The sequence below is a fragment of the Leopardus geoffroyi genome, chromosome A1 (genome assembly GCF_018350155.1).
Source record: "Leopardus geoffroyi isolate Oge1 chromosome A1, O.geoffroyi_Oge1_pat1.0, whole genome shotgun sequence".
Taxonomy (NCBI): domain Eukaryota; kingdom Metazoa; phylum Chordata; class Mammalia; order Carnivora; family Felidae; genus Leopardus; species Leopardus geoffroyi.
Genome location: NC_059326.1, coordinates 53,727,058 through 53,736,271, shown reverse-complemented (window position 1 = coordinate 53,736,271; position 9,214 = coordinate 53,727,058). Strand labels below are relative to the sequence as shown.

At 36.8% G+C, this 9,214-nt stretch overlaps 1 pseudogene; it reads left to right on the top strand.

The window, feature by feature from the left end:
* Window positions 1–765: 765 nt before the first annotated feature.
* Window positions 766–1,272, top strand: LOC123590116 (annotated as a pseudogene).
* Window positions 1,273–9,214: the final 7,942 nt, after the last annotated feature.

The following is a 9,214-nucleotide window of genomic DNA, read 5'->3' as shown; positions in this document are numbered from 1 at the left end:
TCTGCTCACAAAACAAATGAAACAAAACGAAATCAAGTTAGCAGTCAAGTTAGCGAGGTCTTCAGTCACATATCATTGTAATTGTCACGGCTATACAATCATGTGAAAAAAAGTGACAAGGAGATACTTTCTTTTGTGTCAATTAGCATGTTCTCACATGTGAGAATCTGAATTTTTTGGACAGACTCTCTCTCTGCTGGAGATTTTGTAAACTCTTCGCTCTGAGACTAAACATCTATATATCTATACCTGTATCTAGAGATGTGTGTGTCTATACAACTATATAGATATTATATAGATAGATAGATACTATATATATATATTTTTTTTTTAAACTGTCTTCTAACTTAAAATGACATGTGAAAGTAGTCTTTACTACCTCCATTTTACTGATTCAAAAAATCCTAAGGCTAAAGGGCGCCTGGGTGTCTTGGTGGGCTGGCCGTCCAACTCTTGATTTTGGCTCAGGTCATGATCTAACAGTAGTGGGATCGAGCCAGTATCACACTCTGCTGGGCATGGAGCCTGCTTGGGTCTCTCTCCCTTTCTCTCTCTGCCTCTTCCCCTGCTCATGCTTTCTCTCTCTAAAAATAAATAAACACTTAAAAAACAAAACTAAGGCTGAAAGAAAAAAAGTGTATCCATTAAAAAAAAGTTAAATCTCAGCTGCAGGATTTTTTTTTTTTTTTTTTTTTTTTTTTTTTTTTTTTGTAATCAGTAAAACGCAGAGAGTAAAGTCTTCCTTCAAATATCACTTTAAGGGGAGGCAGGAGCAACGCAGAGGAGACGGCACTGACCTGGGAGCACAGCCACTACCACCATGAGCCTCCTCAACAAGCCCAAGGGTGACGTAGCCCCCGAGGAGCTGCAGAAGCGGGAGGAAGAAGAGTGTAACACGGATCCACTCTCCGTGCTCATGCAGTGGGTCACGAACAACACCCAAGTGCTCATCAACTGCCGCAACAACAAGAAGCTCCTGGGCCGTGCGAAGGCCTTCAACAGGAACTGCAACATGGTGCTGGAGAATGTGAAGGAGATGGGGACCGAGGTCCCCAAGAGCGGCAAGGGCAAAAAGAAGTCCGAGCCAGTCAACAAGGACCGCCACATCTCCAAGATGTTCCTGCGCGGGGACTCCGTCTGTCATCTTGATCCTGCGGAACCCGCTCATCGCCGGCAAGTAGGGGCCTCGTCCCCGCTGTCATCCTGCGAAGACCTGCCCCCTGTAATGGGAATAATAAAGTCCTGTGTTTTTCTTAAAAAAAAAAAAAAAAATCACTTTAGGGATTAGAAGACATTTTATTTTTATATACTATATATTTACATATATGTACACGTAAATGAGTATGTTTGTATTTATTCACTGAATATATTCTCAGTGAATAGCACACCATAGCTTATAAAAATGTTAGCTCTGTTACACCACTAATTTTATGATATTCGGGAAGTCATTTCATAATTGGACTTCTGTTTCGTTATTTGTAAAGGGAAGAGCTCAGACTAAGTATTTTCTAGATTCCCCCTGGGCTAAATATTCTAGCATAAGGCTTTTGAGTATGGCAGTCCTCTCTACCCACCCCAGCTGGACCCATTTCTGTATTTGGGCTACACGTATGCTGGATAAATGGTTGCGAATTCATGTGCCCTCCAGCCGTGTGTTCCTTCTATATTGCACAACACGAGGAGACCAGAAAAGAAAGAAAACCTTCACGACTGATGACCATTTCACAATTCCTAAATACATTTGTCCCCTTGTTATGAGCTACACTGCATCCCCCCAAAAGTCTTATGTTGAAGTCCTCATCCCCAGTATCTCAAATGTAACTGTATTTGGCTTTTAAAGACTTGATCAAGTTAAAATGAAACCATTAGGGTGGGCCCTAATGCAATCTGGTGTTCATATAAGAGGAAATTTATACACACACACAGACACAAGGGGTATGTACCCACAGAGAATACGGTGAGAAGGCACCAGATAAAGGCAGCATTTGCAAACCAAGAAGAGAAGTCTCAAAAAACAAAAAACTAATAATGCCAACACCCTGATCTTGGACCACCAACCTCCAGAATCTGTTGTTTAAGCCACTCACTCAGCCTGTGGTATTTTGTATGATAGCCCTAGCAAATTAATATACCTCTTGACCTAACTCTGACTTTGAACAACTTACTTATGTTCTCAGATTTCTTACACTTAAAATACAGATATTTCAAAAGTTGTAAGATTAAAAATGATGATGTATATAATTGGCCTCCTATGTTGCTAACACAAAGTAGTTGCTCAAACATTAATTCTTTCCCTTCCTAAACCCTGCCTCTGCTGTCAAGTGAACTTGAATAATCTTTGGAATGCAAGTTCACATTTTTTTGTTCTTCCAGTAGTCACTTGGTCTATGTGTACATAACTTGACAAAATATTTTAAAATAAATGTTGATATGTAACATCTTTTGTGAATACACATTAAATGTAATCAGTTATATTTAACAAAATATTTCGGTGAAAATAATATATATGAAATCAAAACTATCCCAATCAATCCAGACTATATAGGTACCATATCTGGGTGAATTCTAAGGCTTATCCTACACAAAGCTTATGGATTTCACCACTTAGATAAACATTTCAAAGTCTAAATGTTCATTCAGATCTACCTTAGGCATACATGTTTACTGAGCTTCTATGATCAAGATTGTCTTAATATGGTCCCCGCCCCCCCCCCCCCCACCTTCTAGCACAGGCTCAAAAATGTTGGGAGCTTCTCTTCTAACAACCATCATCTCTCCTCCCATGCTCCACCTTCAATTATATCTCAGTTCCTGTCTTGTTATGTGTAGGATTAATTCAATTTCTTCCTACTATTCTAAATTTACTTCAGATTTTATGAACCAGTAAAGCTTAAGGATAATAAAAACAAAATTAATACCCATACTTGTAAAACAATACTAATTCAAGGAGGCAAAACTTTCAATAAGAATACCCTTACCTTTTTTTATTCTTTTGGCCCAATTCCATAATATTTTTTATTTCTTTTTCCTCCCTTCCCCTCAAAACTCAAAACCCAAAGCAGATTCTTCCCAGAAGCCCATGAAAAAAGGAAAATAATTAAAACAAATGTAAGTTAAACTTTTTGCAAACTTTGGAAAATGAGCTGTTCTGGTTCATTTCAAATTTTTTTGGCAAAGATCCAGAGTTAAATAGGAACCAAGATCACATATCCACAGTGAAGAGTGGAGAGGGCACATGGTGAAGATGACCAATTTCCATCTAATTAAAGAGAGAGCTTGCTATGGTAATCAGGTAAAGTCAGAAGTTTTCCTCATACAGGACTCGGAGAATTGTGACTGTTATAGCCCCACCATCTAAGGTAATAAAGTAATAAAGTTTTCAAACTGACAAATGCTGGAATAAACATGAGAAAACTTGAAAAAATCTTAACTTTAGCATAAATGATAAATACATGAAATAAGAAAAATAATTTGAAAAGAGACAAAACTTTCTCAAGCTAATCCTTTAGCTACAAGTAGCACCAAGTACGACTAGTTACTTGAGAAACAGCAATAGAGTAAAAGAGACAATTCAAAGAGTAGAACGTTTATTAAAATTCCAATTAATATCATTGGTGGACACTGTTGGTTAGTTAACAGAGTCCCATTTGCAATTCCTTCTTTTATGTTTTATTTTATATATTTTTTAAGTTTATTTATTTATTTTGAGAGAGAAAGAGAGCATGAGCAAGGAGGGGCAGTATGAGGGGTAGGGGAGAGAGAGAATCCCAAGCAGGCCCTGATGTGGGGCTTGATCTCATAAACTGTGAGATCATGACCTGAGCCGAAATCAAGAGTCAGATGCTTAACTGACTGAACCACCCAGGCACCCCTGCCATTCCTTCTTTTAAAAACCTTCCAATTATTGGTCTGTGGCAGCCATGTGGCCCAGTTCTGGACAGTGATATATAAGTCATGGAGTAGAACTTTCTGGGGAGTCTTTTGCTTGTCCCCCCTACCACACACACCCATTTAGCCTTAAGGGGAGTTTTTTTAAATAGTTATTTTTTAGATAAAGAAAAATTATAGATTCAGTTCAGTCATTTGTCTTTATCACTTCTTGCTCTTTGGAATGTGAAAAGATGTCTAAAAGTGTAGTACCTCCCTTATGACCGTGAAGAGATAAGCATGAGGAAAGAGGTCCACATGTTAAACATGGCAGAGCCCTAAAATGGAGAGATTCTCTTTACTAGGTCAACTTCAGTCTGCCTATCCCGATTCTTGCTTCAAGGGACAAATAAACCCCTTTGTTTATTAAGCTACTATAGTTGGATTTTCTACTGCTTATGGCCAAACACACTTATAACTGATGCAATATCCTCAAAGATTCATAAGGAAGTTTATCCATAAAACAAGAACAGGTTACTGTGAAAAGGGAAGAACCAGATAACTTGAAAGAATTCTTGCAATTTCAACATAAGACTGGCAAAGTTTTCATACTAGAAGGGCTAAAGAGTGGAGGTAAACTTACACAACAAAGAGCAGAGATATAAATATAAAAGTTCAGAGAAATAACAGACATATCCAGTGGGCATGAAATCTGGCCCTAGAAGATCTCCAGAGAGAAGAGAGAAAACAAACAGGAGAATAAAATCCAAAAAAATTGACAGAAATTTTTCCTCTGAACTGAAATACAGCATAAGTACCAAACTGAAAGGAATCACACCAAGTGTCAAACAAAATGAATGGAAAAAAATACCTATACCTTAGCACTTCATAGTGAAGTTTCAGAATTCTGAGAATCCCAAATGGATCTACTAAGTTTCTATGAGAAAAATATAAGTATTTCATCAATAAAGAAATTATCATCAGACTCATCAGTAGCAGATGCTTAGAAAATGTAGCAATATATTTAAGGTTCAATAGGCAAATGATTTTCAATGTAAAGTTGTACATTCAGATAAACTATTATTTTGGTATGAGGATACGACAAGAATCTGACTCCATTCTTGACATTTTACTCCTGACAGTTTTCAGTCTTCACCCTTCTTTCTCCCCCATACCCCCTCCTGGCCCCATATCCAGGCAAACCTATAAACAGGACTAAGCCCTACCTCCCTTGGCACTGGCAAGATGTTCACACCTTCACTATGGCCTTACTCTGTAACTTTCACTCAAGACACTTCCGACTGGCTTGGGTATCTGTCCTGCTATTTCCTCAGAAAGCCTCATTATGTGAGAAATAAATGTTTCCCACCATATTGGTGAGTGTAGAACATCACCGCTCTCAACATTTAAACCAATTTCATGTGGGAGACTGATTCTACTCACTTCAAGGCAACAATAAACTAGAGACTAAATAAAGATATTCCCTAATATACAAAAGCCTGAGAAACCTGTTTATGTAGCTTTCTAGGAAAAAAAAAATCTACTGAAGATGTTCTCCAGAAAAGTACAAAATGTTCCCAAGATGACATCTATCTTAAAATATATATATATATTTCAAGATATAGAGTACAGTGAAAACAAATTATAGGATTTCTACAGCAAGTCAAGAAATGAGTTAGACCAAATTAAAACTGCAAGTCAGAACTCCAAATAGCAGAATTTTTGGAAGAACTTCAAGACAAATGGCATGATTAAGAAGTTTAAACTTCTTACTGACATGATGTAAGCATGTTTCTCATGTCAGTAAGAATAGAGATGACTGAAAACTTCAGGGGAAAGGAAAGCTTAGTAAAAAAGTTATAATTCAAACAGGAAACAAAATTGAGAAATGATTTTGAGCACTTGATGATATGAAATACAAACAAAAGAAAAAGAATCTGAGTTTGATATTTTTTAGTGACATAGAGTTATTTCTTTCTCTGTGCATCAAATCATACTATTTCGTTCTTCAGATAAAAATACATACATACTACTACATTATGAACACTCTATTACTTTTCAATTTTAGAACCAATGTTTAAATAAAGCATAGAGGATATAGGTTCAGATTACAGTGTCCTGAAAAATCTTAACAATGAAAATATGTTAGTTCATAGACGCCTGAAAGAAAGATGGAGAGGGGATAAGAGGCAATAAGAGTTAGATATTAGTTTTCTACATATATATAATATTATGTACATATACAAGTTATTTATAATATAAATATTTTAACTAATTCAAGTTATTAATCTTAATGATGTCCAATTTATCAGTCTTCCCTGATGATGCCATTCTGGGCCTGTAGTTTTCTTTTGGAGAAGTTTTAAATTATGGGTTTGATTACATTAACAGACACAGGACTGTTCTGATTTGTCTATTTCTTGTTATGTCAGTGATGGTAAGTCAATTTTTTTTTTTGAGAGAGAGAGAAGGAGCAAGTGAGAGAGAGAGAGAGATTCCCATGAGGGGCAGAGAGAGAGGGGGAGTGAGAGAAGCAGGGCTCACCTGAAGTGGAGCTCGTGCTCACCCGAAGTAGGACTCAAACTCACAAACCAAGAGATCATAACCTGAGCCAAAGTCAGATGCTTAACTGACTGAGCCACACAGGCACCCCTTGGTAATTTGATTTTTAAGGAATTTTCTCATTTCATAGAAGTTGCTAAATTTTTATAATAAAGTTGCTTACAATTTCTTCTTTTTATTGTGCATGTATATATATAAATATGTATACAGATCTTAATTATTTTTTATTTAATATCAAGATATATATATCTTAATTTTTAAATTTGTATGCACGTACCTATATAAAATACATAAAGCACCGCCATGAAGAAAATATTGACAAGCCAGTATTTAAAAAGGGTAAAAGACACAACTATTGTTTCCTTACCTATATAATATGAAAATGATACCTACTCCAGAGTTAAACTTAAAACTCTTTGTAAAAATGAAACATAAAGCAAGATCCATATGAGAAGTAATCAAATATGGATGATACAAAGATGTAAAAAAACATGGGCTATTCCAAATTTTCACGTTTCAACTAGATGTGTTGTCGTCCCATAAGCATAGCCAGAAAGAGTAAGAGAAAACAAGAAAGAAAAATAGAGACAGAAGACTTGCTCTTCCAAATAAATTTAAGCCAGTGCAGGAAACACAGTCTGTACTAATTAATTTTCACTAATATCAACTCTTTACTCCATCAAGACTGTATCATTATTTTCTAAAAGAAGAATGTCTTCTATCTCTTAAGAAATATCTTATACACTCAATGCTAGAGAGATGGGGAGAAAGCTTGTTTTTTCAGCTTCAGAAAAATCTCTTCATTATTAGTATAAATACATCATTTTTTTTAAATACATCATTTTTATCTGCTAAATGACATTGATATTAAACCTAAAATAGGAGCACCTGGGTGGCTTAGTCTGTTAAGTGTTGGCTCTTGGTTTCAGTTCAAGTCATAATCTCAGCGTCCTGAAATTGAGCCCCGACTCAGGCTCCGAGCTGGCTATAAAGCCTGCTTCGGATTCTCTCTCTCCCTCACTCTCTGCCCCTTCTCCACACACACACTCTCTCTCACTCTCAACATTAAAAAAAAAAACAAAATTGGGGCGCCTGGGTGGCGCAGTCGGTTAAGCGTCCGACTTCAGCCAGGTCACGATCTCGCGGTCTGTGAGTTCGAGCCCCGCGTCAGGCTCTGGGCTGATGGCTCAGAGCCTGGAGCCTGTTTCCGATTCTGTGTCTCCCTCTCTCTCTGCCCCTCCCCCGTTCATGCTCTGTCTCTCTCTGTCCCAAAAATAAATAAACGTTGAAAAAAAAATTATAAAAAAAAAAAAAAACTAAAATACTCAGCTGAAAGTATATAAAACACAAATAAGATAATGCCAGAATATAAAAATCATATTCACTAAACATTTTATAGCAGTAAATAATATAAATTTGTTTTAGATGGTTGCCAAAGATTATTTTAAGATTTGTCATTAGTTTTGACTCCACAGCTGACAACAGTTTATAAAGTCAATTTTGTATTTATTTACAATGTTGGACATGATTATGCATTACCTTGGAAATTTCTCACAGTTCATGAGCTTATTTGACACCTGTGTGGCTTAAATAGATGATCAAACAATATTAAAAGTATGATAGATGGATGTCTAAATGAACCCAGCCATTGTGAGGCAGCCACTAACCTGAACTAGACTCAAGAGTAGCCTATTTAAATTTCAAGAATTTTACATGAAAAATAATACAACATGAAACTGGTCTTCAATCTAAGTGAACAATAAAAGCTCTAAAAAAAAAAGGCATCAGGGAAATGTTATTAATATTTTAACATTTAATTTACATCCTAGAATTCATCCATTAACTCTACTGTACCTTATTGGCTTAGAAAATGATGGGTACAGAAATGCATTTGGTAAGGGGGAGTATTGGCTGAGAATGTTTTTCCAAATTTTGTTTCCCTATAAGGCCTTATTCTCTGGAATTGCTAAGTAAGTTCTTATTTTAAAGGGGAATGAAGTTGTTTCCATAGAAGTAGAGCCTTAAATTCTGTGTTGAAAAGCTTTTTTTTTGTTTTCTATTTTTTTTTAATGTTTATTTTTGAGAGAGGGGCAGCGACTGAGACAGAGTGTGAGTAGGGAAGTGGCAGTGAGAGAGGGAGACCCAGAATCCGAAGCAGGCTCCAGGCTCTGAGCTGTCAGCACAGAGCCCGATATGGGGCTCAAACTCACCAGCCGTGAGATCGTGACCTGAGCCGAAGTTGGACACTTAACCCACTGAGCCACCCAGGCGCCCCTCCAAAATTAATTTTTGTTGCAATGTTCAATTAATTAACATACACAGCTATTTATTTCCTCAGATATTACATTCCACAATTCAAATAAGATAATAAATAACTTTAAAATGAATAAACCGTCTGCCTTCTCTGAGATTGGAGAGAGAGGACAGGACCTTCCACGCCACAGGCCAGGGTCTGATTTGCAGATCCAGCTCAGTTGCAAGGCCTCATTTGGGGGACCCATATTAGAAGGCTTCTTGGTTTGGCCTTAGGCTCTTGCCAAATTCTTTGATTCAACTTTAGTTGGGATCCACAGCTTTAAGAACTGGACCTCCATTAATATTGTTGATTCCCTTCCCCTTGGTTTCAGTGTTTCTTCTTCACTAGTTAGAGCCCAGAAGGGTAGGTGAGTGCATAACTGGGAATCCAGAACTACAGTAGGAACCTCTGGAATAGCCTTTGTAATTTGCAGAGTATTTTCACATCTATCATTTCCCTTATTATTTGCAATAACTCTTTGAAATTTAG